Source organism: Ranitomeya variabilis, chromosome 1, assembly GCF_051348905.1.
Source record: "Ranitomeya variabilis isolate aRanVar5 chromosome 1, aRanVar5.hap1, whole genome shotgun sequence".
Classification (NCBI taxonomy): domain Eukaryota; kingdom Metazoa; phylum Chordata; class Amphibia; order Anura; family Dendrobatidae; genus Ranitomeya; species Ranitomeya variabilis.
Genome location: NC_135232.1, coordinates 208,641,908 through 208,668,990, shown reverse-complemented (window position 1 = coordinate 208,668,990; position 27,083 = coordinate 208,641,908). Strand labels below are relative to the sequence as shown.

Genomic DNA, 27,083 nt, shown 5'->3' with positions numbered 1-27,083 from the left:
TTTCTTAGATGAGATGTAGTAAGTTTCCATAGACTTTTTCACAATACAAACAAAACTTATTGCTGAAAAACTTAGAGCTCTATTCAACCTTTGCTTTGTTTTAAGTTACTTTCCTTTTTCTCTCTTGCTGCATTCATTGATGGTTTTCTTTTCCAACAGATTGTTCACATTAGGGCACCTACTTGTAAATTTTGCACAAAATCAAGAAGCTCTTATTTTTTTGTCTATTATTTTTGCCGGATTTTAGCACAAAATGTCAGTTGTCATTGCACAAAAAATGTTGCAAAATGTGCACAAGAAAATTCAGATTTTGAATACATTTGCATGAAACATTTGCAACTTTATAAAAAGTTTTAGGATATGTACACAAGTAGAATGATCCTCTGCGGATTTTTCCACAGCGGATTTGATAAATCCGCAGGGCAAAAAGTGCACGTTTTCCTCCGGATTTAATGCGGATTTACCGCGTTTTTTGTGCGCATTCCACAGTGGTTTTACACCTGCGGTTTTCTATTATGGAGCAGGTGTAAAACCGCTGCGGATTCCGCACAAAGAATTGACATTCTTACGGAATGTAAACCTCTGCGTTTCCGTGCGTTTTTTCCGCAGCATTTGCACTGCGGATTGCGTTTCCCATGGGTTTACATTGTACTGTAAATGCATGGGAAACCGCTGCGGACCTGCAGCAAAATCCGCAGTGTGTGAACACAGCCTTAAAGGGAACCTGTCACCTGACTTTGGCGGGACCAGTTTTGAGTCATATGGGCGGGGTTTTCGGGTGTTTGATTCACCCTTTCCTTACCCGCTGGCTGCATGCTGGCCTCAATATTGGATTGAAGTTCATTCTCTGTCCTCCGGAGTACACACCTTATATTGCCTTGCACTGGCGTGTACTCCGGAGGACAGAGAATGAACTTCAATCCAATATTGCAGCCAGCATGCAGCCAGCGGGTAAGGAAAGGGTGAATCAAACACCCGAAAACCCCGCCCATATGACCCAAAACTGGTCCCGCCAAATTCAGGTGACAGGTTCCCTTTAATGGATGAATCAGCTGAAAACATCTGGAAACCCCAAGCCATGCTCATGATGAAAAATATATTAAAAAACTCAAGCAAGCATAGACTTTAATAAAGGCAAGAAATACAAGAAGAATAAGGCACAAATATATAAGAAGGTGAAAAACAGATTTAAAAAAATGCAAATTAAAAAAAAATGTGCAAATTAGTCCACATAGACGTTACCCAATGAAAGTCTGACCTCGAAATTAATGCATATTTCTTACCAAATAATCAAAAAAGAATGCTGTTTCAAACTAAAGTGCTTTGCAGAAATATATATAAAGAATATTGGACAAATGTTTTCTGTAAGGCCGGGGTCACACTTGCGAGTTCAATGCGAGAAACTTGCACGAGTGTCTCGCATCAAGTCCCTGTCACTGCCGCCAGCACTCGGACCGGAGCGTGCGGCTACATGTATTTCTGTGCAGTTGCACACTCCAATCCCGAGTGCCAGCTGCAGTGCCGGCATAGATGCGAGAGACTCGCACGAGTTTCTTGCATCAAACTTGCAAGTGTGACCCCGGCCTATCTCTGAAGATTGCAAAAATAATCAATAAAATGCAACAGTTCTGACTGTAATATAATATAGTGTTCATTACTAGTAATCCTATATAAAATGCAGGTAAATATGTAAGATCTTGTCATAATACTTAAAAAGGACCTGCCACATGCCAAAAACAATTAGTTTGCTAACTCGACAAAATTTCCGTGCTCCCTGGAATCTGCTACTGTTTTCCATTTTCCATATTACACCTCAGTTGCGGAGATAATACGCCCTTTTTTTCCCTTTGCACCAGTCTAGTTTCTGGCTTGTGGTCCAAGAGAGCCCGATAGTAGCGTTTTCTCTGGGAGCGGCTAGTCATCCACCCTCTATGATGCTGCCCAATCCTTGCTCGACAGTATCTGAAACTAGTTCAACAGTGTGATCTCACGAGATTTCCTAGGTCTTGATGTGACTTGTCTACCTGTGAACAGGAAAGTCTTCTTACTGCACAGTTTTGCAAGACCATGGAGATTTCACGAGATCTAGCTTTAGATGCTGCCAAGTGGTGACTTGGCAAGTTCATAGAGGTAGAAAGACTTCATGTCTTCAAAGAAACCTTCCAAGCCAGGAATAAATATATTAGGTGCTAAAAGGAGACAAGTTCATATCTCTATAATGCAGGGACAAAATGAAAAATAGAAAATAGTCACAGATTCAGGGCAGCACAGTGACTTTGGCAAAGAAAAAAAGATTTTTTTTGGGACATGTGACAGGTCTTTATCTGGCTGCTTAAGCAGTTAGCCCCAGTGTCGGAACATACTTAACCCCTTAACGACCAGAGGTATTTTTGGTTTTGCATTTTCAATTTTTGGTCCCCTTCTCCCAAGAGCCATAACTTTTTTATTTTTCTGTTAATATGGCCATTTGATGGCTTGATTTTTGCAGGACGAGTTGTACTTTTGAATGACACCATTGGTTTTACCATGTCGTGTACTAGAAAACGGGGAAAAAATTCCAAGTGCAGTGGAATTGCAAAAAAAGTGGTCAGAAACCATCGAATCTCTGAAATGCACAGTGCGTGTTCTGGGGGGATTCATAATTCTGCAGTTACACAGAATGACTTCTAACTTAGCAGTTTGGACCAGCAACCCTTTTAAGAGTCCAATGAAGTATACTTAAGTGATATGTACTCAGGAAGCTATTATTTGTTTCATGTATTCCCGTATACACAAATTCTACTGTATGGATGTAATCTATTCTCGCATTTCTTCTTGGAGAGAAGCTGATATTTGCTGTTGTGGAATTTGAGAGTAATTAATAGTTGGATTATATGACAGCATCTGGAAGGCACTAAGAAATATAATTCTCTTCAGTGTAAAGTTCATCTTCATCACCAGTGAGAATCATGTGGACATATTCACCCCTTGTATCTTTGCCTTTTGTGACAGTAATGTGTGAAGACCTTTCTTTGTTAACTATTAGTTCCAATTAAGCAATTCGCTATCCTCCGTTGGAGGAGCCACTGTGATGTAGCATGACTTTTAATAAAGTTAATAAATAATAATGACTTTTTTTGTTACAGGCTTTCTGGGTTTTAACCCCTTTCCGACATCAGGTGTATATTTACGCCGATGTCGGACTCCCTCCCATTAATGTGGGGTCCGGCGGTGAGCCCACATCTTTCCCAGCACTTGTCAGCTGTTTTGAACAGCTGACATGTGCGTGGAACAGCCATGGATGGAATCGCGATCCACCAGTGGTAATTAACTCATTAAATGCCACTGTCAAACGCGGACAGCAGCATTTAACATGCGCTTCTGGCAATCGTGCTGGAAATCTGCCCATCGGTGATCCCCGTCACGTGATCACGGGTCACCGATGGGTTGGCATGATAACCAGGTTTCTCCTGAAGACCTCTATGGTTGTCACTTCCGGATTGCATAATTGAGTAATTGAGGCTTGAGTAATTCAGCTACATACAGGTGAACTGATCATTGCCTGTATGTAGCTGAGCCGATCAAGTTATGGCTGCTTCTAGTCTCCCATGGAGACTACTGAAGCATCCCAAAAGTAGAAAAAAAAGTTTTTAAAAATATAAATAAATATATACAGTACAGACCAAAAGTTTGAACGCATCTTCTCATTTAAAGATTTTTCTGTATTTTCATGACTATGAAAATTGTACATTCACACTGAAGGCATCAAAACTATGAATTAACACATGTGGAATTATATACTTAACAAAAAAGTGTGAAACAACTGAAATTATGTCTTATATTCTAGGTTCTTCAAAGTAGCCACCTTTTAATTTGATGACTGCTTTGCACACTCTTGGCATTCTCTTGATGAGCTTCAAGAGGTAGTCACCGGGAATGGTTTTCCACACTCAGTGCCCACCCATTCCACCTACAAAGCACCATCCTGAGACTCATATATTGTACACTATTAACATGGATAAATGGCTCCCCCCATTGTTTCTCCTTTCTAACACTCCTAGTACGCACTACTGTCCTTAGACTTTTTTGCAGCAAATAATGTTACAGGTGTGTATGTAAGAAGGTGGAAAAGAGAGTATAGTTGATACCTAACTGAGAAACTGCAAGTGGACACTGCCATCTGCTAGTCAAAGATGAAAGTAAAGAAAGAATTACAGTAGTAACTAATAACCTAATAGTGGGAACCAAAGTTCCCAGACGAGGAGATTAAAGACAACACCAGGTCAGGTGAGATCGCAGTTACTAATTATAAAAGGCCTGCATCCAAGTAACCTGCTTACACAGGAACCACACATGCTCAGTGAGCTGTAGGTGAGCAATGAGTCATATTATGGATTCATTTATTATTATGTAATCTAGCACTCTGAAGAATCCAGCACCTGCCTCTCTGGAAGAAGTCCCAGAAGATTGGAGAAGGGCAAATATTGTCCCCTACTTCAAATATGGAAAGAAGATGGAGCCTGGCAATTACAGGTCAGTGAGCCTAACTTCTATACCAGGAAAGATCTGTGAACAAATTATTAAATAGCATGTCTGTAAGTACTTGCATAACAATACAGTAAATAACCCCAGCCAAAATCTCTGCCCTGCCCAGTTGCAGAGAAATCTAATTCATTAGTAATATCCAAATAATGAGGCTGGAAGTGCTCTGGCAGGATGGAGAACTTCACCTGCCTCTTCCCTGTTCCATTCTCAGCCTAAGGCCACTTTCAATCTTTCAATATTTTGTCAGTATTTTCCATCAGCATTTGTAAGCCAAAATCAGGAGTAAAATATCAAATACTAAATGTGTGAACGTGGCCTAACTCTGCCTTCATCTAAGTGATTGACAGTTTGCACTGCTGCTGCATGTCAATCACCTATTGGAGGGTGGAGATAGACTCAGATTGAAGCTGGGAGCCAAAGCAATAGAAGTGCTCAGTCCCACTTAAAGCATTTCCAGCCTCATTTCTATATCACTAAGGCTGACTTCACACATCCTTGAAACAGGGACCATTATGGGATCGAAAGACAGACCTGACTACTATGTCTCCTGACCTGAGCTAACTGCTTCATATATGCCCAGTGATCTTCTGATGCAAGAACAGTCTGTATTTCATGGATGTGTGAACCTCGTTTAAGGTGGATTTCCTTACAACAAAGCAGTGTTGGAGTTACTTGTATTCTTATAATCTACATACTCAATTAGTCAGTTTGGGGGTTAGAATGAGCCAGCAGATTTCCTTTAACCCCTTCCTACCACTGGACATACTATTCCGTCCATGTGGGATGGGCCCTACTACCTAAGGACGGAATAGTACGTTCAGTGCGATCAGCCACACTCACGGGGGGAGCGTGGCCGAGTGTCAGCTATCGCAGATGACATCTGGCACTATGTGCCAGGAGTGCTCACGGACCGCTCCTGGCACATTAACCCCTGGCACATTAACCCCCGGCTGCCATAAAGCGTCATCAGCGAAAAAATAAAAAAGTTATAGTCCTCAGAATAAAGCGATACAAAAATAATTATTTTTTATAAAATAGTTTTTATCGTATAAAAGCGCCAAATCATAAAAAATGATATAAATGAGGTATCGCTGTAATCGTACTGACCCGAAGAATAAAATTGCTTTATCAATTTTACCAAACGCGGAACGGTATAAATGCCCCCCCCCCCCAAAGAAATTCATGAATAGCTGGTTTTTGGTCATTCTGCCTCACAAAAATCGGAATAAAAAGCGATAAAACAAGTCATGTACCCAAAAATGGTTCCAATAAAAACGTAAACTCATCCCACAAAAAACAAGACCTCACAAAACTCTGTGGACCAAAATATGGAAAAATTATAGCTCTCAAAATGTGGAGACGCAAAAACTATTTTTTGCAATAAAAAGCGTCTTTTAGTGTGTGACAGCTGCCAATCATAAAAATCCGCTAAAATACCTGCTATAAATAGTAAATCAAACCCCCCCTTCATCCCCCCCTTAGTTAGGGAAAAATAAGAAAATAAAAAAAATGTATTTATTTCCATTTTTCCATTAGGGTTAGGGTTAGGGTTGGGGCTAAAGTTAGGGTTAGGGTTGGGGCTTGGGTTAGGACTGGGGCTAGGGTTAGGGTTGGGGCTAGGGTTAGTGTTAGGGCTAGGGTTAGGCTTGGGGCTAGAGTTAAAGCTACAGTAAGGGTTGGAGCTAAAGTTAGGGTTAGGGTTGGGGCTAAAGTTAGGGTTGGGGCTAAAGTTAGGGTTTGGATTACATTTATGGTTGGGATTAGGGTTGGGATTAGGGTTAGGGGTGTGTCAGAGTTAGGGGTGTGTCAGAGTTAGGGGTGTGGTTAGGGTTACCTGTCATGATTCTCAATGGCGAGAGAACATAGCCCAGCATATATGAGAACTAGCTCTTGGAAGATGGAAACTATACTGACCATGAACTAAACCTGCCGCACAACTAGAAGTGGCCGGGTAGCATGCCTATGTTTTTTTATCCCTAGATGCCCAGCGCCAGCCGGAGAACTACCTAATCCTAGCAGAGGAAAAGACAGTCCTGGCTCACCTCTAGAGAAATTTTCCCAAAAGGCAGACAGAGGCCCCCACATATATTGGCGGTGATTTTAGATGAAATGACAAACGTAGTATGAAAATAGGTTTAGCAAAAATCGAGGTCCGCTTACTAGATAGCAAGAAGACAGAAAGGGCACTTTCATGGTCAGCAGAAAACCCTATCAAAACACCATCCAGAAATTACTTTAAGACTCTAGCATTAACTCATAACACCAGAGTGGCAATTTCCGCTCACAAGAGCTTTCCAGACACAGTAACGAAACAGCAGCTGTGAACAGGAACAAAATGCAAAAACACACAAGGACAAAAGTCCAACTTAGCTGGGAGTTGTCTAGTAGCAGGAACATGCACAGAAAGGCTTCTGATTACATTGTTGACCGGCATGAAACTGACAGAGGAGCAAGGTTATATAGCGACTCCCACATCCTGATAGGAGCAGGTGAACAGAGGGGATGATGCACACAAGTACAATTCCACAAGTGGCCACCGGGGGAGCCCAGAATCCAATTTCACAACAGTACCCCCCCCTCAAGGAGGGGGCACCGAACCCTCACCAGAACCACCAGGGCGATCAGGATGAGCCCTATGAAAGGCACGGACAAGATCGGAGGCATGAACATCAGAGGCAGTGACCCAAGAATTATCCTCCTGACCGTATCCCTTCCATTTGACCAGATACTGGAGTTTCCGTCTGGAAACACGAGAGTCCAAGATCTTTTCCACAACGTACTCCAACTCACCCTCAACCAACACCGGAGCAGGAGGCTCAACGGAAGGCACAGCCGGTACCTCATACCTGCGCAACAATGACCGATGAAAAACATTATGAATCGAAAAGGATGCAGGGAGGTCCAAACGGAAGGACACAGGGTTAAGAATCTCCAATATCTTGTACGGGCCGATGAACCGAGGCTTAAACTTAGGAGAAGAAACCCTCATAGGGACAAAACGAGAAGACAACCACACCAAGTCCCCAACACAAAGCCGAGGACCAACACGACGACGGCGGTTGGCAAAAAGCTGAGTCTTCTCCTGGGACAACTTCAAATTGTCCACCACCTGCCCCCAAATCTGATGCAACCTCTCCACCACAGCATCCACTCCAGGACAATCCGAAGATTCCACTTGACCGGAGGAAAATCGAGGATGAAACCCCGAATTACAGAAAAACGGGGACACCAAGGTGGCAGAGCTGGCCCGATTATTGAGGGCGAACTCCGCCAAAGGCAAAAAAGCAACCCAATCATCCTGATCCGCAGACACAAAACACCTCAAATATGTCTCCAAGGTCTGATTAGTCCGCTCGGTCTGGCCATTAGTCTGAGGATGGAAAGCAGACGAAAAAGACAAATCTATGCCCATCCTAGCACAGAATGCCCGCCAAAATCTAGACACGAATTGGGTCCCTCTGTCAGAAACGATATTCTCCGGAATACCATGCAAACGAACAACATTTTGAAAAAACAGAGGAACCAACTCGGAAGAAGAAGGCAACTTAGGCAAGGGAACCAGATGGACCATTGTTGTGAATTTGGATTCTGGGCTCCCCCGGTGGCCACTGGTGGTATTGAACTGGTGTTGTCATCTTCTCTGTTCACCTGTTCCCATCAAGATTTGGGAGTCGCTATATAACCTTGCTGCTCTGTTAGTTGCTTGCCGGTCATCAATGTTATCAGAAGCCTCTCTGTGCTTGTTCCTGCTCCTAGACAACTACTAGATAAGTTGGACTCTTGTCCATGTTTGTTTTTGCATTTTTGTTCCAGTTCACAGCTGTAGTTTCGTTACTGTGTCTGGAAAGCTCTTGTGAACAGGAATTGCCACTCTGGTGTTATGAGTTAATGCCAGAGTTTTAAAGTAATTTCTGGATGGTGTTTTGATAGGGTTTTCAGCTGACCATGAAAGTGCCCTTTCTGTCTTCTGCTATGTAGTAAGTGGACCTCAAATTTGCTAAACCTATTTTCATACTACGTTTGTTATTTCATCTTGATTCACCGCCAATACATGTGGGGGGCCTCTGTCTCCTTTCGGGGTATTTCTCTAGAGGTGAGCTAGGACTAATATTTCCCTCTGCTAGCATTATTTAGTCCTCCGGCTGGTGCTGGGCATCTAGAATCAACGTAGGCATGCTACCCGGCCACTGCTAGTTGTGTGTTAGGTTTAGTTCATGGTCAGCTCAGTTCCCATCTTCCAAGAGCTAGTTCCTATATATGCTGATGCTATGTTCTCTTGCCATTGAGAACATGACAGTTTGACCGGCCCACTAAAGGGTTAAAATCCTTGGCTGAGAAAGGAGAGAAATAAGAAGTCTGCTGAGAATTTTTTTTTTTTTCCTCCTTCTAATCTTTGAATGGCTCTGTGTCCGCCTGTTTGTAATGGATCTTCAGAGTGTAACTGCAGGTTTGAATAATCTCGCCACGAAGGTACAAAATTTGCAAGACTTTGTTTGTCATGCACCTGTATCTGAGCCGAGAATTCCTTTGCCGGAATTTTTCTCGGGGAATAGATCTGGGTTTCAGAATTTTCGAAATAATTGCAAATTATTTTTGTCCCTGAAATTTCGCTCTGCCGGAGACCCTGCACAGCAGGTCAGGATTGTGATTTCCTTGCTCCGGGGCGACCCTCAAGACTGGGCTTTTTCATTGACACCAGGGGATCCTGCGTTGCTCAATGTGGATGCGTTTTTTCTGGCCTTGGGGTTGCTTTATGACGAACCTCATTTGGAGCTTCAGGCAGAAAAAACTTTGATGTCCCTATCTCAGGGGCAAGATGAAGCTGAAATTTACTGTCAAAGATTCCGTAAATGGTCTGTGCTTACTCAGTGGAATGAGTGCGCCCTGGCGGCGACTTTCAGAGAGGGTCTCTCTGATGCCATTAAGGATGTTATGGTGGGGTTCCCTGTGCCTGCGGGTCTGAATGAGTCCATGACAATGGCTATTCAGATCGATAGGCGTTTGCGGGAGCGCAAACCAGTGCACCATCTGGCGGTGTCCACTGAGAAGTCGCCAGAGAGTATGCAGTGTGATAGAATTCTGTCCCGAAGCGAGCGGCAGAATTTTAGACGGAAAAATGGGTTGTGTTTCTATTGTGGTGATTCTACTCATGTTATATCAGCATGCTCTAAGCGCACTAAAAAGCTTGATAAATCTGTTTCCATTTGCACCTTACCGTCTAAGTTTATTCTATCTGTGACCCTGATTTGCTCTTTGTCATCTATTACCACGGACGCCTATGTCGACTCTGGCGCCGCTTTGAGTCTTATGGATTGGTCCTTTGCCAAACGCTGTGGGTATGATTTAGAGCCTTTGGAGACTCTTATTCCTCTGAAGGGGATTGACTCCACCCCATTGGCTAATAATAAACCACAATACTGGACACAAGTAACTATGCGTATTAATCCGGATCACCAGGAGATTATTCGCTTTCTGGTGCTGCATAATCTACATGATGATTTGGTGCTAGGATTGCCTTGGCTGCAATCTCACAACCCAGTCCTCGACTGGAAAGCTATGTCTGTGTTGAGCTGGGGATGTAAGGGGGCTCATGGGGATGTACCTGTGGTTTCCATTTCATCATCTATTCCCTCTGAAATTCCTGAGTTCCTGTCTGACTATCGTGACGTCTTTGAAGAATCCAAGCTTGGTTCATTACCTCCGCACCGAGAGTGCGATTGTGCCATAGATTTAATCCCGGGTAGTAAATACCCAAAGGGTCGTTTATTTAATCTGTCTGTGCCTGAACATGCTGCTATGCGAGAATATATAAAGGAGTCCTTGGAAAAGGGACATATTCGTCCATCGTCATCTCCCTTAGGAGCCGGTTTTTTCTTTGTGTCAAAAAAAGACGGCTCTTTGAGACCATGTATCGATTATCGGCTTTTGAATAAAATCACTGTAAGATATCAATACCCATTGCCGTTGCTGACTGATTTGTTTGCTCGCATAAAGGGGGCCAAGTGGTTCTCTAAGATTGACCTTCGTGGGGCGTATAATTTGGTGCGAATCAGGCAGGGGGATGAGTGGAAAACCGCATTTAATACGCCCGAGGGCCACTTTGAGTATTTAGTGATGCCTTTTGGTCTTTCAAATGCTCCGTCAGTTTTCCAGTCCTTTATGCATGATATTTTTCGCGATTATTTGGATAAATTTATGATTGTGTATCTGGATGATATTCTGATTTTTTCGGATGACTGGGACTCTCATGTCCAGCAAGTCAGGAGGGTTTTCCAGGTTTTGCGGTCTAATTCTTTGTGTGTGAAGGGTTCTAAGTGTGTTTTTGGGGTACAGAGGATTTCCTTTTTGGGATATATTTTTTCTCCCTCTTCCATTGAAATGGATCCTGTCAAGGTTCAGGCTATTTGTGATTGGACGCAGCCCTCTTCTCTTAAGAGTCTTCAGAAATTTTTGGGCTTTGCTAACTTTTATCGTCGATTTATTGCTGGTTTTTCGGATATTGCTAAGCCATTGACCGATTTGACTAAGAAGGGTGCTGATGTTACTGATTGGTCCCCTGACGCTGTGGAGGCCTTTCGGGAGCTTAAGCGCCGTTTTTCCTCTGCCCCTGTGTTGCGTCAGCCTGATGTTGCTCTACCTTTTCAGGTTGAGGTCGACGCTTCTGAGATCGGAGCTGGGGCAGTGTTGTCGCAGAAAAGTTCTGACTGCTCCGTGATGAGGCCTTGTGCCTTCTTTTCCCGTAAATTTTCGCCCGCTGAGCGGAATTATGATGTTGGGAATCGGGAGCTTTTGGCCATGAAGTGGGCTTTTGAGGAGTGGCGCCATTGGCTTGAGGGGGCCAGACATCAGGTGGTGGTATTGACTGACCACAAAAACTTGATTTATCTTGAGACCGCCAGGCGCCTGAATCCTAGACAGGCGCGCTGGTCATTATTTTTCTCTCGGTTTAATTTTGTGGTGTCATACCTACCGGGTTCTAAGAATGTTAAGGCGGATGCCCTTTCTAGGAGTTTTGAGCCTGACTCGCCTGGTAACTCTGAGCCCACAGGTATCCTTAAGGATGGAGTGGTATTGTCAGCCGTTTCTCCAGACCTGCGGCGGGCCTTGCAGGAGTTTCAGGCGGATAGACCGGATCGTTGCCCACCTGATAAACTGTTTGTTCCTGATGATTGGACCAGTAGAGTCATCTCTGAGGTTCATTCTTCTACGTTGGCAGGTCATCCTGGCATTTTTGGTACCAGGGATTTGGTGGCAAGGTCCTTCTGGTGGCCTTCCCTGTCACGAGATGTGCGAGGCTTTGTGCAGTCTTGTGACGTTTGTGCTCGGGCCAAGCCTTGTTGCTCTCGGGCTAGTGGATTATTGTTGCCCTTGCCTATTCCTAAGAGGCCTTGGACGCACATCTCGATGGATTTTATTTCAGATCTGCCTGTTTCTCAGAAGATGTCTGTCATCTGGGTGGTGTGTGACCGTTTCTCTAAGATGGTCCATTTGGTTCCTCTGCCCAAGTTGCCTTCTTCTTCCGAGTTGGTTCCTCTGTTTTTTCAAAATGTTGTTCGTTTGCATGGTATTCCTGAGAATATCATTTCTGACAGAGGGACCCAATTCGTGTCTAGATTTTGGCGGGCATTCTGTGCTAGGATGGGCATAGATTTATCTTTTTCGTCCGCTTTCCATCCTCAGACGAATGGCCAGACCGAGCGGACTAATCAGACCCTGGAGACATATCTGAGGTGTTTTGTGTCTGCTGACCAGGATGATTGGGTTGCTTTTTTGCCATTGGCGGAGTTCGCTCTCAATAATCGGGCCAGCTCTGCCACTTTGGTGTCCCCGTTTTTCTGTAATTCGGGGTTTCATCCTCGATTTTCCTCTGGTCAGGTGGAAACTTCGGATTGTCCTGGAGTGGATGCTGTGGTGGAGAGATTGCATCAGATCTGGGGGCAGGTGGTGGACAATTTGAAGTTGTCCCAGGAGAAGACTCAGCTTTTTGCCAACCGCCACCGTCGTGTTGGTCCTCGGCTTTGTGTTGGGGATTTGGTGTGGTTGTCTTCTAGTTTTGTCCCTATGAGGGTCTCTTCTCCTAAGTTTAAGCCTCGGTTTATCGGCCCGTATAAGATATTGGAGATTCTTAATCCTGTTTCCTTCCGTTTGGACCTCCCTGCATCCTTTTCTATTCATAACGTTTTTCATCGGTCATTATTGCGCAGGTATGAGGTACCGGTTGTGCCTTCCGTTGAGCCTCCTGCTCCGGTGTTGGTTGAGGGTGAGTTGGAGTACGTTGTGGAGAAAATCTTAGACTCTCGTGTTTCCAGACGGAGACTCCAGTATCTGGTCAAGTGGAAGGGATACGGCCAGGAGGATAATTCTTGGGTGAATGCATCTGATGTTCATGCCTCTGATCTGGTTCGTGCCTTTCATAGGGCCCATCCTGATCGCCCTGGTGGTTCTGGTGAGGGTTCGGTGCCCCCTCCTTGAGGGGGGGGTACTGTTGTGAATTTGGATTCTGGGCTCCCCCGGTGGCCACTGGTGGTATTGAACTGGTGTTGTCATCTTCTCTGTTCACCTGTTCCCATCAAGATTTGGGAGTCGCTATATAACCTTGCTGCTCTGTTAGTTGCTTGCCGGTCATCAATGTTATCAGAAGCCTCTCTGTGCTTGTTCCTGCTCCTAGACAACTACTAGATAAGTTGGACTCTTGTCCATGTTTGTTTTTGCATTTTTGTTCCAGTTCACAGCTGTAGTTTCGTTACTGTGTCTGGAAAGCTCTTGTGAACAGGAATTGCCACTCTGGTGTTATGAGTTAATGCCAGAGTTTTAAAGTAATTTCTGGATGGTGTTTTGATAGGGTTTTCAGCTGACCATGAAAGTGCCCTTTCTGTCTTCTGCTATGTAGTAAGTGGACCTCAAATTTGCTAAACCTATTTTCATACTACGTTTGTTATTTCATCTTGATTCACCGCCAATACATGTGGGGGGCCTCTGTCTCCTTTCGGGGTATTTCTCTAGAGGTGAGCTAGGACTAATATTTCCCTCTGCTAGCATTATTTAGTCCTCCGGCTGGTGCTGGGCATCTAGAATCAACGTAGGCATGCTACCCGGCCACTGCTAGTTGTGTGTTAGGTTTAGTTCATGGTCAGCTCAGTTCCCATCTTCCAAGAGCTAGTTCCTATATATGCTGATGCTATGTTCTCTTGCCATTGAGAACATGACAGACCATCTTAGAGAAACGGTCACACACCACCCAGATGACAGACATCTTATGAGAAACAGGCAGATCCGAAATAAAATCCATCGAGATGTGCGTCCAAGGCCTCTTCGGGATAGGCAAGGGTAACAACAATCCACTAGCCCGAGAACAACAAGGCTTGGCCCGAGCACAAACGTCACAAGACTGCACAAAGCCTCGCACATCTCGTGACAGGGAAGGCCACCAGAAGGACCTTGTCACCAAATCCCTGGTACCAAAGATTCCAGGATGACCTGCCAACGCAGAAGAATGAACCTCAGAGATGACTCTACTGGTCCAATCATCAGGAACAAACAGTCTACCAGGTGGGCAACGATCAGGTCTATCCGCCTGAAACTCCTGCAAGGCCCGCCGCAGGTCTGGAGAAATGGCAGACAATATCACTCCATCTTTAAGGATACCTGTGGGCTCAGAATTACCAGGGGAGTCAGGCTCAAAACTCCTAGAAAGGGCATCCGCCTTAACATTCTTAGAACCCGGTAGGTAAGACACCACAAAATTAAACCGAGAGAAAAACAACGACCAGCGCGCCTGTCTAGGATTCAGGCGCCTGGCAGACTCAAGGTAAATTAAATTTTTGTGGTCAGTCAATACCACCACCTGATGTCTGGCCCCCTCAAGCCAGTGACGCCACTCCTCAAAAGCCCACTTCATGGCCAAAAGCTCCCGATTCCCAATATCATAATTCCGCTCGGCGGGCGAAAATTTACGGGAAAAAAAAGCACAAGGTCTCATCACGGAGCAGTCGGAACTTCTCTGCGACAACACCGCCCCAGCTCCGATTTCAGAAGCGTCGACCTCAACCTGAAAAGGAAGAGCAACATCAGGCTGACGCAACACTGGGGCGGAAGAAAAGCGGCGCTTGAGCTCCCGAAAGGCCTCCACAGCATCAGGGGACCAATCAGCAACATCAGCACCCTTCTTAGTCAAATCAGTCAATGGTTTTACAACATCAGAAAAACCAGCAATAAATCGACGATAAAAGTTAGCAAAGCCCAAAAATTTCTGAAGACTCTTAAGAGAAGAGGGTTGCGTCCAATCACCAATAGCCTGAACCTTGACAGGATCCATCTCGATGGAAGAGGGGGAAAAAATGTATCCCAAAAAGGAAATCTTTTGAACCCCAAAAACACACTTAGAACCCTTCACACACAAGGAATTAGACCGCAAAACCTGAAAAACCCTCCTGACCTGCTGGACATGAGAGTCCCAGTCATCCGAAAAAATCAGAATATCATCCAGATACACAATCATAAATTTATCCAAATAATCGCGGAAAATGTCATGCATAAAGGACTGGAAGACTGAAGGGGCATTTGAAAGACCAAAAGGCATCACCAAATACTCAAAATGGCCCTCGGGCGTATTAAATGCGGTTTTCCACTCATCCCCCTGCTTGATTCGCACCAAATTATACGCCCCACGGAGATCAATCTTAGAGAACCACTTGGCCCCCTTTATACGAGCAAACAAATCAGTAAGCAGTGGTAACGGATATTGATATTTAACCGTGATTTTATTCAAAAGTCGATAATCAATACACGGCCTCAAAGAGCCGTCTTTCTTAGACACAAAGAAAAAACCGGCTCCTAAGGGAGATGACGAAGGACGAATATGTCCCTTTTCCAAGGACTCCTTTATATATTCTCGCATAGCCGCGTGTTCAGGCACAGACAGATTAAATAAACGACCCTTAGGGTATTTACTACCCGGGATCAAGTCTATGGCACAATCGCACTCCCGGTGCGGAGGTAGTGAACCAACCTTGGGTTCTTCAAAAACGTCACGAAAGTCAGACAAGAATTCAGGAATCTCAGAGGGAATAGATGATGAAATGGAAACCAAAGGTACGTCCCCATGAGTTCCTTTACATCCCCAGCTTAACACAGACATAGCTCTCCAGTCGAGGACTGGGTTATGAGATTGCAGCCAAGGCAATCCCAGCACCAAAACATCATGTAGATTATACAGCACCAGAAAGCGAATAACCTCCTGGTGATCCGGATTAACACGCATAGTCACTTGTGTCCAGTATTGTGGTTTATTACTAGCCAATGGGGTGGAGTCAATCCCTTTCAGAGGTATCGGAGCCTCCAATGGCTCCAAATCATACCCACAGCGTTTGGCAAAGGACCAATCCATAAGACTCAAAGCAGCGCCAGAGTCGACATAGGCGTCCGCGGTAATAGATGACAAAGAACAAATCAGGGTCACAGATAGAATAAACTTAGACTGTAAAGTGCTAATTGAAACAGACTTGTCAGGCTTCTTAGTACGCTTAAAGCATGCTGATATAACATGAGTTGAATCACCACAATAGAAGCACAACCCATTTTTTCGTCTAAAATTCTGCCGCTCGCTTCTGGACAGAATTCTATCACATTGCATATTTTCTGGCGTTTTCTCAGTAGACACCGCCAAATGGTGCACAGGTTTGCGCTCCCGCAGACGCCTATCGATCTGAATAGCCATCGTCATGGACTCATTCAGACTCGCAGGCACAGGGAACCCCACCATAACATCCTTAATGGCATCAGAGAGACCTTCTCTGAAAATCGCCGCCAGGGCGCACTCATTCCACTGAGTAAGCACAGACCATTTGCGGAATTTTTGGCAGTATATTTCAGCTTCATCTTGCCCCTGACACAAGGACATCAAGGCCTTTTCCGCCTGAAGCTCTAAATGAGGTTCCTCATAAAGCAACCCCAAGGCCAGAAAAAACGCATCCACATTGAGCAACGCAGGATCCCCTGGTGCCAATGCAAAAGCCCAGTCTTGAGGGTCGCCCCGGAGCAAGGAAATTACAATCCTGACCTGCTGTGCAGGGTCTCCGGCAGAGCGAGACTTCAGGGACAAAAACAATTTGCAATTATTTTTAAAATTTTGAAAGTGAGATCTATTCCCCGAGAAGAATTCAGGCAAAGGAATTCTAGGCTCAGACATAGGTGCATGAACAACAAAATCTTGCAAATTTTGTACCTTTGTGGCGAGATTATTCAAACCTGTAGCTACACTCTGAAGATCCATTTGAAACAGGTGAACACAGAGCCATTCAAGGATTAGAAGGAGAGAAAGAGAGGAAGGCTGCAGTATAGGCAGACTAGCAAGTGATTCAATTAAGAGCACACTCAGAACTAGAGGAAAAAAAAATAAATTGTAGCAGACTTCTTTTTTCTCTCCTTTCTCAGCCAGTAATTTAACCCTTTTTTTTGGCCGGTCAAACTGTCATGATTCTCAATGGCGAGAGAACATAGCCCAGCATATATGAGAACTAGCTCTTGGAAGATGGAAACTATACTGACCATGAACTAAACCTGCCGCACAACTAGAAGTGGCCGGGTAGCATGCCTATGTTTTTTTATCCCTAGATGCCCAGCGCCAGCCGGAGAACTACCTAATCCTAGCAGAGGAAAAGACAGTCCTGGCTCACCTCTAGAGAAATTTTCCCAAAAGGCAGACAGAGGCCCCCACATATATTGGCGGTGATTTTAGATGAAATGACAAACGTAGTATGAAAATAGGTTTAGCAAAAATCGAGGTCCGCTTACTAGATAGCAAGAAGACAGAAAGGGCACTTTCATGGTCAGCAGAAAACCCTATCAAAACACCATCCAGAAATTACTTTAAGACTCTAGCATTAACTCATAACACCAGAGTGGCAATTTCCGCTCACAAGAGCTTTCCAGACACAGTAACGAAACAGCAGCTGTGAACAGGAACAAAATGCAAAAACACACAAGGACAAAAGTCCAACTTAGCTGGGAGTTGTCTAGTAGCAGGAACATGCACAGAAAGGCTTCTGATTACATTGTTGACCGGCATGAAACTGACAGAGGAGCAAGGTTATATAGCGACTCCCACATCCTGATAGGAGCAGGTGAACAGAGGGGATGATGCACACAAGTACAATTCCACAAGTGGCCACCGGGGGAGCCCAGAATCCAATTTCACAACAGTTACCGTTGGGATTAGGGAAAGTGGTGTGTTTGGATTAGGGTTTCAGTTAGAATTGGGGGGTTTCCACTGTTTAGGCACATCAGGGGTTCTCCAAATGCGACTTGGCATCCGATCTCAATTCCAGCCAATTCTGCGTTGAAAAAGTAAAACAGTGCTCTTTCCCTTCCGAGCTCTCCCGTGCACCCAAACAGGGGTTTACCCCAACATATGGGGTATCAGTGTACTCAGGACAAATTGGACAACAACTTTTGGAGTCCAATTACTCCTGATACCCATGGGAAAATACAAAACTGGGGGCTAAAAAATAATTTTTGTGGGAAAAAAAAGGAATTTTTATTTTCATGGCTCTGCGTTATAACCTGTAGTAAAACACTTGGGGGTTCAAAGTTCTCACAACACATCTAGATAAGTTCCATGGGGGTCTAGTTTCCAATTTGGGGTTACTTGTGGGGGGTTTCTACTGTTTAGGTACATCACGGGCTCTGCAAATGCAATGTGACGACTGCAGACCAATCCATCTAAGTCTGCATTCCAAATGGCGCTCCTTCCCTTCTGAGCTCTGCCATGCGCCCAAACGGTGGTTCCCCCCACATATTGGGTATCAGCGTACTCAGGACAAATTGGACAACAACTTTTGGGATTCAATTTCAACTGTTATCCTTGGAAAAATACAAGATGAGTACTAGATGAGTTCCTTAGGGGGTCCACTTTCAAAAACGGTGTCACTTGTGGGGGGGGGTTTCAATGTTTAGGCACTTCAGTGGCTCTCCAAATGCAACATGGCATCCCATCTCAATTCCTGTCAATTTTGCATTGAAAAATCAAACGGCGCTCCTTCCCTTCCGAGCTCTGCCAGGCACCCAAACAGTGGTTTACCCCCACAATATGGGGTATCGGCGTACTCAGAACAAATTGTTCAACAACTTTTGGGGTCCATTTTATTCTGTTACCCTTGGTAAAATAAAACAAATTGGAGCTGAATTTAATTTTTTGTGAAAAAAAGTTAAATGTTCATTTTTATTTAAACATTCCAAAAATTCCTGTGAAACATTTGAAGGGTTAATAAGCTTCTTGAATGTGGGTTTTGAGCACCTTGAGGGGTGCAGTTTTTAGAATGGAGTCACATTTGGTTATTTTCTATTATATAGACCCCCCCAAACGACTTAAAATGAGATGTGGTCCCTAAAAAAAAAAATGGTGTTGTAAAAATGAGAAATTGCTGGTCAAATTTTAACCCTTATAACTCCCTAACAAAAAAAATGTTGGTTCCAAAATTGTGCTGATGTAAAGTAGACATGTGGGAAATGTTACTTATTAAGTATTTTGTGTGACATATCTCTGTGATTTAATAGCATAAAAATTCAAAGTTGGAAAATTGCAAAATTTTAAAAATTTTCACCAAATTTCCGTTTTTTTCACAAATAAACGCAGGTAATATCATATAAATTTTACCACTCATGTACTACAATATGTCACGAGAAAACAATGTCAGAATCACCGGGATCCGTTGAAGCGTTCCAGAGTTATAACCTCATAAAGGGACAGTTTTCAGAATTGTAAAAATTGGCCCGGTCATTAACGTGCAAACCACCCTTGGGCTTAAGGGGTTAAATTATCCAGTATGGGGATCCAGCTAAAATGGGCTACAAATGTCCACTTAAAGGGGTTGTCCACCTTTGGCAACTTTTTTTTTTTTTTACCATACAAGCTCTGTTTTTCATGCACATTTAACTTTTACGTAATTTGTGGTCATAAATCAGTAAACCAACTGAGAGAAGCACGGAAAACACAGGAAAAAGATTACAAACTCCCATGACTGACAGACTCCGTTATCTCATTTTTATCCTGGGTATGTGAACTGCACTATATATATATATATATATATATATATATATATATATATATATATATATATATACAGTATATATATATATATATATATATATATATATATATATATACACTCACCGGCCACTTTATTAGGTACACCTGTCCAACTTCTTGTTAACACTTAATTTCTAATCAGCCAATCACATGGCGGCAACTCAGTGCATTTAGGCATCTAGACATGGTCAAGACAATCTCCTGCAGTTCAAACCGAGCATCAGTATGGGGAAGAAAGGTGATTTGAGTGCCTTTGAACGTGGCATGGTTGTTGGTGCCAGAAGGGCTGGTCTGAGTATTTCAGAAACTGCTGATCTACTGGGATTTTCACACACAACCATCTCTAGGGTTTACAGAGAATGGTCCGAAAAAGAAAAAAAATCCAGTGAGCGGCAGTTCTGTGGGCGGAAATGCCTTGTTGATGCCAGAGGTCAGAGGAGAATGGGCAGACTGGTTCGAGCTGATAGAAAGGCAACAGTGACTCAAATCGCCACCCGTTACAACCAAGGTAGGCCTAAGAGCATCTCTGAACGCACAGTGCGTCGAACTTTGAGGCAGATGGGCTACAGCAGCAGAAGACCACACCGGGTACCACTCCTTTCAGCTAAGAACAGGAAACTGAGGCTACAATTTGCACAAGCTCATCGAAATTGGACAGTAGAAGATTGGAAAAACGTTGCTTGGTCTGATGAGTCTCGATTTCTGCTGCGACATTCGGATGGTAGGGTCAGAATTTGGCGTAAACAACATGAAAGCATGGATCCATCCTGCCTTGTATGGAGCATCTTTGGGATGTGCAGCCGACAAATCTGCGGCAACTGTGTGATGCCATCGTCAATATGGACCAAAATCTCTGAGGAATGCTTCCAGCACCTTGTTGAATCTATGCCACGAAGAATTGAGGCAGTTCTGAAGGCAAAAGGGGGTCCAACCCATTACTAGCATGGTGTACCTAATAAAGTGGCCGGTGAGTGTATATATATACTGTATATATATTACTCCAAAAGTTGGAGAACCCCTTTAATATACACCTTAGAATACAACTTTATTAAATTTCTGTTTGTGTTGTTGGAGCGTTTAGGCTACACATTTATGTACTAGAGCATAGAAAACATCCTTAGTAGAGTTGATATTACAATGTTTTATTAATGTAATCAGATGGTATTAATGGATGTTACATGTGTATTGTGACACTAGATTGTGGCCCGATTCTAACGCATCGGGTATTCTAGAATATGCTATGTCCCCGTAGTATATGGACAATGATGATTCCGACTGTGCCCGTTGCTGATTGGTTGAGGCAACCTTTTTGACATCATCGTCGCCATGGCAACCATTATGACATCTACGTCGATACTGTGCCCGTCGCTGATTGGTCGAGGCCCGGCAGCCTCGACCAATCAGAGACGCGGGATTTCCATTATGACATCATCGTCGCCATGCTGTGCCCGTCGCTGATTGGTCGAGGCCTGGCGGCCTCGACCAATCAGAGACGCGGGATTTCTACGTCGATACTGTGCCCGTCGCTGATTGGTCGAGGCCCAGGCGGCCTCGACCAATTAGCGAATGAATAAACGGGACAGACAGACAGACGGAAAAACCCTTAGGGTATGTGCACACGTTCAGGATTTCTTGCAGAAATTTCCTGAAGAAAACCGGAAATTTTCTGCAAGAAATCCGCATTTTTTTTTTTGCGTTTTTTTTCCGTTTTTTTCGCGTTTTTTTAGCATTCTGCAAGCGTAATTAGCTTGCAGAATGCTAAAGTTTTCCAAGCGATCTGTAGCATCGCTTGGAAAACTGACTGACAGGTTGGTCACACTTGTCAAACATAGCGTTTGACAAGTGTGACCAACTTTTTACTATAGATGCAGCTTATGCCGCATCTATAGTAAAAGATAGAATGTTTAAAAATAATAAAAAAAATAAAAAAAATGCTTATACTCACCCAGACATCTCCTCACCGGCGTCCGGCTCCTCTTCCTATAGCTGGTCTGTGCGCACAGGACCTTCCGTGACGTCACGGTCACGTGAGCGGTCACATGACCGCTCACGACCAATCACAGGACAGTGACGTCATCGGCAGGTCTTTCGCCGCACACCAGCTACAGGAACCGAACGGCAGCGTGCAGTGGAGGCGGGAAGACATCGAGGGTGAGTATAGGACTGTTTTTTATTTTAATTCTTATTTTTTGACCACTTATATGGTGCCCAGTGCGTGGAGGAGAGTCTCCTCTCCTCCACCCTGGGTACCAACCGCACATAATCTGCTTACTTCCCGCATGGTGTGCACAGCCCCGTGCGGGAAGTAAGCAGATCAATGGACCCCTAGGTGTGCGGAATCCCCTGCAATTCCGCATTTTAATGAACATGTTGCTTTTTTTTCCGCGATGCGATTTTTTCGCGGAAAAAAAGGCTACATTTGCACAAAAAATGCGGAATACACTTAACATAATAGGAGGCATATGTAAGCGTTTTTTTCGCGTTTTTATCACGTTTTTATAGCGAAAAAACGCGAAAAATACTGAACGTGTGCACATGGCCTTAGACAATTATATATATAGATAAGAACTTGTGATAGCATTTACTATTGTTCTGTTTTGTTCTTGTATTGGTTCCTCATTTTGTCATCAGTTCTGATTTTTCCTGCTCCTCTGTATTCAACATGTTGGTTTCTCAACAATCGCTGACATGACATGCAGAACGGTACTCTTGCATGTCATTGCTCAGTCACACCATCATACAGTCTCCAAGCCTCAAGATGACATCTCAAACTGTCTTAATTCATTGATACGCTGCTTACCAACTGCTTGGGGGGTTAGCAAAAGTGGAGAAATGCATCCAATCTGCTGCTGTAATACCTACATTTTATCTATTACCTTATGCTTTTCACATGTATCCCAGCAGTATCATGTCTCCTTATACCCCTTCCACACTTATCTAATTTCATTTTTTGTGTATTGTAGAGGTCGTACTCACTCAGGTGTGGCAGGAGGAAGACAGGAGGCACGTTTCTTTAAAAAGTCCATACGGGTTTATTTGCTCCATAAACCCCTAAGCAACAACAAAAGGTAAACGGCCTTTAGAGCAGGCAAAACAACACAAAATGTCCTTAGCAGGGCTTTGCTCCCTCAGGCCTGTGGGCACAGAGGCTGGACAATGTCCAGCATGCAGGCTCGCTCTGGAGCCACACACACAGGAGGGCTTTTCCTCCCCAGACACAGACCATGTGCCAAACAACAGCCTCCATTATGTAGGCTGTAACCACACCCACAGGTAAGGTATGTGGGTAGCCAGACCCACCCATCTCATAGCTACCCGCAACCTGGACCCAGGTGCACCAAACAACATCCTAGTGCTTTTGTACTAGAGAAAAATACTCCGGGTTACTTTACAGGGAGCAGCCATCTCTATGACACATACCTCTCATTGGTTACGCAGCCATTAGCCTCCTCACAGTATATATAGCGAAATATAGCAATTTTGCGCAAGCCTGCCATATTCAGTATTGGCACTGAAATTATTCACCTTAAAATGAGGATATCTGTCACCTAGAGTTGAGTGAAAAAATTTGCAGGCTCTTGCTCAGGCATCCAGGTTGGTACTCTGTAGCAGCAGGATCAGGGCAGTGAGAACATGTTCTGCTGGTACTTGAATGCCAGCATCCTGGATGCTTGAGATTATTCAGCCTGATGTAACATCACGCTGTATCTAGTAATCGCATTTGGGTGGCGGCTAACAAAGTTCGCTTTGCCCTGTTCCTGCTGCCACGACATCAATGTTGGGCAAATCCTTTTGCTCAACTCTACTGTCTAAAAATAAAAGCAAAGCCACAAAAAAAGGAATAAAAAGTCCTCCAGAAATTCAAGAATTAACAAAGCAAAAAAAGGCAGCAGTATTTACCTGCCCAGGTCTCAGAACTAATGCAGTGATACGCTTGACCCAGGATTTAAGAAAATGCCTTTATTTTGGACAATTTAATAAATAATTAATCTTTTAATGTCATAAAAAATAGACAAAAGCAAACAGTGGTAAAGTCATATGCAAATTAGTAAAAAAAGGAGTTTCCAATACTGAAGTTCAAAAAATTATTAAATCATCCAGACAAGACCAAAAGGTTCTCCAAATTTCTCACTAAGAAGCAAACATTGACTAAAACTGTTATTTTTAAGGGATGTAAGAGAATCAAGCCCCTCTACAAAAATCTGGAGGGGGATCGTAGCTAAAATGAAAAAATTTGAACAAGGACGCCAAAATCTTTGATGCGGAGTGAGGCTAAAGGGGCGATGTGTCCCCATTTGAAGTCTTTAGGAGTAGACAAAGGAGACATGTAGACTACAGTATAGTTTGAGCTGTGTCTTTCTTTAATTAGTTCACAGATTTAGTTTGCTATGCTAAATTATTATCTAAATACTCAGGTCAGGGTAAAATGGCTTTAGAGCACCTCATGTGCCCAATCAGATCAGTATTCAATCCCCATTGCTAAATAAATGAAAGATTTTCTAAACTGTATGTGGAATTTTTTAGGACATGTGCTTCAGACACCTGTCTTAAGCTTAATTGTGCTGGTGTAGAACTCACCAAATGTTTTAAGAAGCTTGCCTTTTATAGAGAATATGTCACCAAGCTTTTACTACCCCATCTGAGAGCAGCATGTTTAGAAGCAAATTCCAGTGATGGGTCACTTACTGAACTGCGTGTTATATTTCTGATAAAATCACTATTTCGGCTGCTGTCATGCTACCAGTTTTCTGAATTCTGAGCTCTGTATAACCCCACCTATCACTGATTGCCAGCATCCTATGTACCCTGTGCACAGGGCTGGACTGGGACTAAAATTCAGCCCTGGCATTTAAAGTTACACAGGCCCACTTGTCACATGGTGACTGTATAATATCTTTGTACACTTGTAGGTTACAAGAAGCGAGGGGAGTGTAACACGACTATATAATATATTGTTATGCTCCCGCCTGCCTCGCTGCATTTGTCTCATACTGACCTCGCTGCGGCGTCCCGGCGCGTCCCTGCTCGCTTCCGGTCTTCTCTTCCTGCGCACTCAGCTCCTGCTCCTTCTCGGGTGCGCGCGCGCTCTGGGTTCCACGGCGCACGCGCACACGTCTCCCGTTGAATCCTGGTCGTGTCTTCTGCGCCGCCCTGTGGACTCTGACTTGGAAGGTATGCCCTCACTCTCTATCAGGCCGCCTCTTCCTTTCTGCAGTGCCTGATTGTCATTTGCTAACTACAAGTGAATCTGGCTCCACGTCCCTTCTGTGTTCCTTCCTGCCTGTTTGCTCACCGCTCACTTCCGTTGCTATAGCTAAATCCTGGTCTTCTCCCTCCTAGTGCCTGCCCCTCGGTGTCTTCCTTCCAGACCGTGTTCTTGTGTCCTTGCCTGCCTTCCTGCCTCCGTCTTCCTCCTAATCCGTGTTCCAGTCTCCAGCCTGTCTGCTCGTGTTCTCCCTCTGCTTCCTGCTCCCGTGGTTAGTCTTCCTGTTTGTCTCCTCCATTCAGTCCGCATTTCCATGCTCTCCCTGTTTTTGTCTCCTCATTAGTCCTTTCTGTTCCCTATTCATTGCCTTCTTGCACGACCTTCTTTACCAGCTGCCATGGCGATAGTCTCCCTCGGGCCTGCCCCTAACGCTCCCTGTATAGGGGGTGGTGCACTTGGTCAGCTCGCCCGTGGGAGGTTCGTTGTCACAGTCCAGTGGGTCCACTCTATAGTCTCCACAGGTAATCCTCACAGTCCTGCCAGGTCCTTTATGACCTCCTCTCTGTTCATGTGATTATTATTTCTTGCCTTATACACAATCTGAAACGTTCCTTTGTTGGGAGCTTTAAACCAAGGATGGAAGAACGTCTCTGTGTATTTCTTGAGATCCTCGAGGAAAGCTTTACAAGTACCGGTGACGGGTAGCATACGAAGGATGACCCATGTCTTATTCTTCTTCGTAGTGTTCAGATCCTTTAAAATGTGGTGAACTAACTTCTCTGGCTCTACATTCAGGGTCCTAATGAAAACAACATTATTAGCGCCACTTTCTACTGACTGAAATCTGCGTAAATTCTTTTCAGTCGATGTACGAATCTGGTCAACTTCTTTCTTCAAAGCGGCTTCAGCGTCATCATTTTCTTCCTCTTTGCTGCCCGAGAGTCCGTCTTCTTTATCACAGAGCTTCTCCGCGCCATACAGCAGGTCTACGTACTCGTTGAGCAGACTGTAGGCATCCCCCACGCACTTCCTCTTGTTCATGTTGCAGGTGATGAGGATGCCCTGCATGCCCGCCTCCAGCTGCCCCTTGGCAGCACATTGCAATGGACTTTATCACTGATCTGCCTCGATCTTCCAGTTGCACTGTCATCCTTGTCGTCGTAGATAGGTTCTCCGAGATGGCTCACTTTATATCTCTTCCTGGTTTACCTTCTGCACCTGAGTTGGCGAGAGCTTTTATCCATCATATTTTTCGCATTCACGGTCTTCCTCAACATATTGTTTCGGATAGAGGGGTGCAGTTCACCTCTCGTTTTTGGAGGTCTCTCTGCAAGTTTATGGACATGTCGCTTGATTTTTCATCTGCCTACCATCCACAAACCAATGGTCAAGTGGAACGTACCAATCAAACTTTGGTGACTTATCTTCATCACTTCTCTAACTCTCATCAGAACGACTGGGTAGATTTGCTTCCGTGGGCTGAATTTGCTTATAACAGTCATACCAGCGAATCTACTTCCAGGTCTTCTTTCTTCATCGTCTACGGTCAACATCCTGGTGTACCACTTCTGGTTCCTCCTGTCTCAGGTGTCCCAGCGGCCGATCTTTTGTCCGGGGAGTTCTCTAGGATTTGGCAGGAGACTAGGACCGCTCTTGAACTTGCCTGCGCCAGAATGAAGGAACATGCGGACAAGAGGCACTTGGATCCTCCTCTTTTTCAGACCGGTGATAAGTTGTGGTTGTCTTCTAAGTTTGTCCGCTTAAAAGTGCCTTCACACAAACTGGGTCCCTGCTATATTGGGCCCTTCGAGGTCTTGTCCCGTATCAATAATGTCTCTTATAAGTTAAAACTTCCTGCTTCTCTCCGCATCCCCAATTCTTTTCATGTTTCCCTCCTGAAGCCTTTGCATCAGATCCATTCCACTTTCAATCGTTCTCCTCAGCCTACTTTTTCTAATGATGTCTTTGAAGTTAAGGACATTCTTGCTATGAAAAGAATTAGAGGGAAGACCTTTTTTCTGATTGATTGGAAGGGTTTTGGTCCCGAGGAGAGGTCTTAGGAGCCTCGGGAGAACATTCAGGCTCCTCAAATTTTGGCAAAATTTATTTCGGCTCTTAGGAGGGAGGGGCATAAGGGGGGGTACTGTTATGCTCCTGCCTGCCTCACTGCATGTGTCTCATACTCACCTCGCTGCGGCATCCCGGCACGTCCCTGCTCGCTTCCGGTCTTCACTTCCTGCGCGCTCGGCTCCTGCTCCTTCACGGGTG

At 44.4% G+C, this 27,083-nt stretch overlaps 1 protein-coding gene and 1 pseudogene across 4 annotated transcripts in view; both read right to left on the bottom strand.

Moving 5' to 3' along the window:
- The window catches only part of NOS1 (nitric oxide synthase 1), a 560,003-nt gene that overhangs the window by 97,049 nt on the left and 435,871 nt on the right, over positions 1–27,083 (bottom strand). The gene's annotated exons all lie outside the window — the stretch shown is intronic.
- LOC143793615 (THUMP domain-containing protein 1 pseudogene) lies at positions 25,344–26,368 on the bottom strand (annotated as a pseudogene).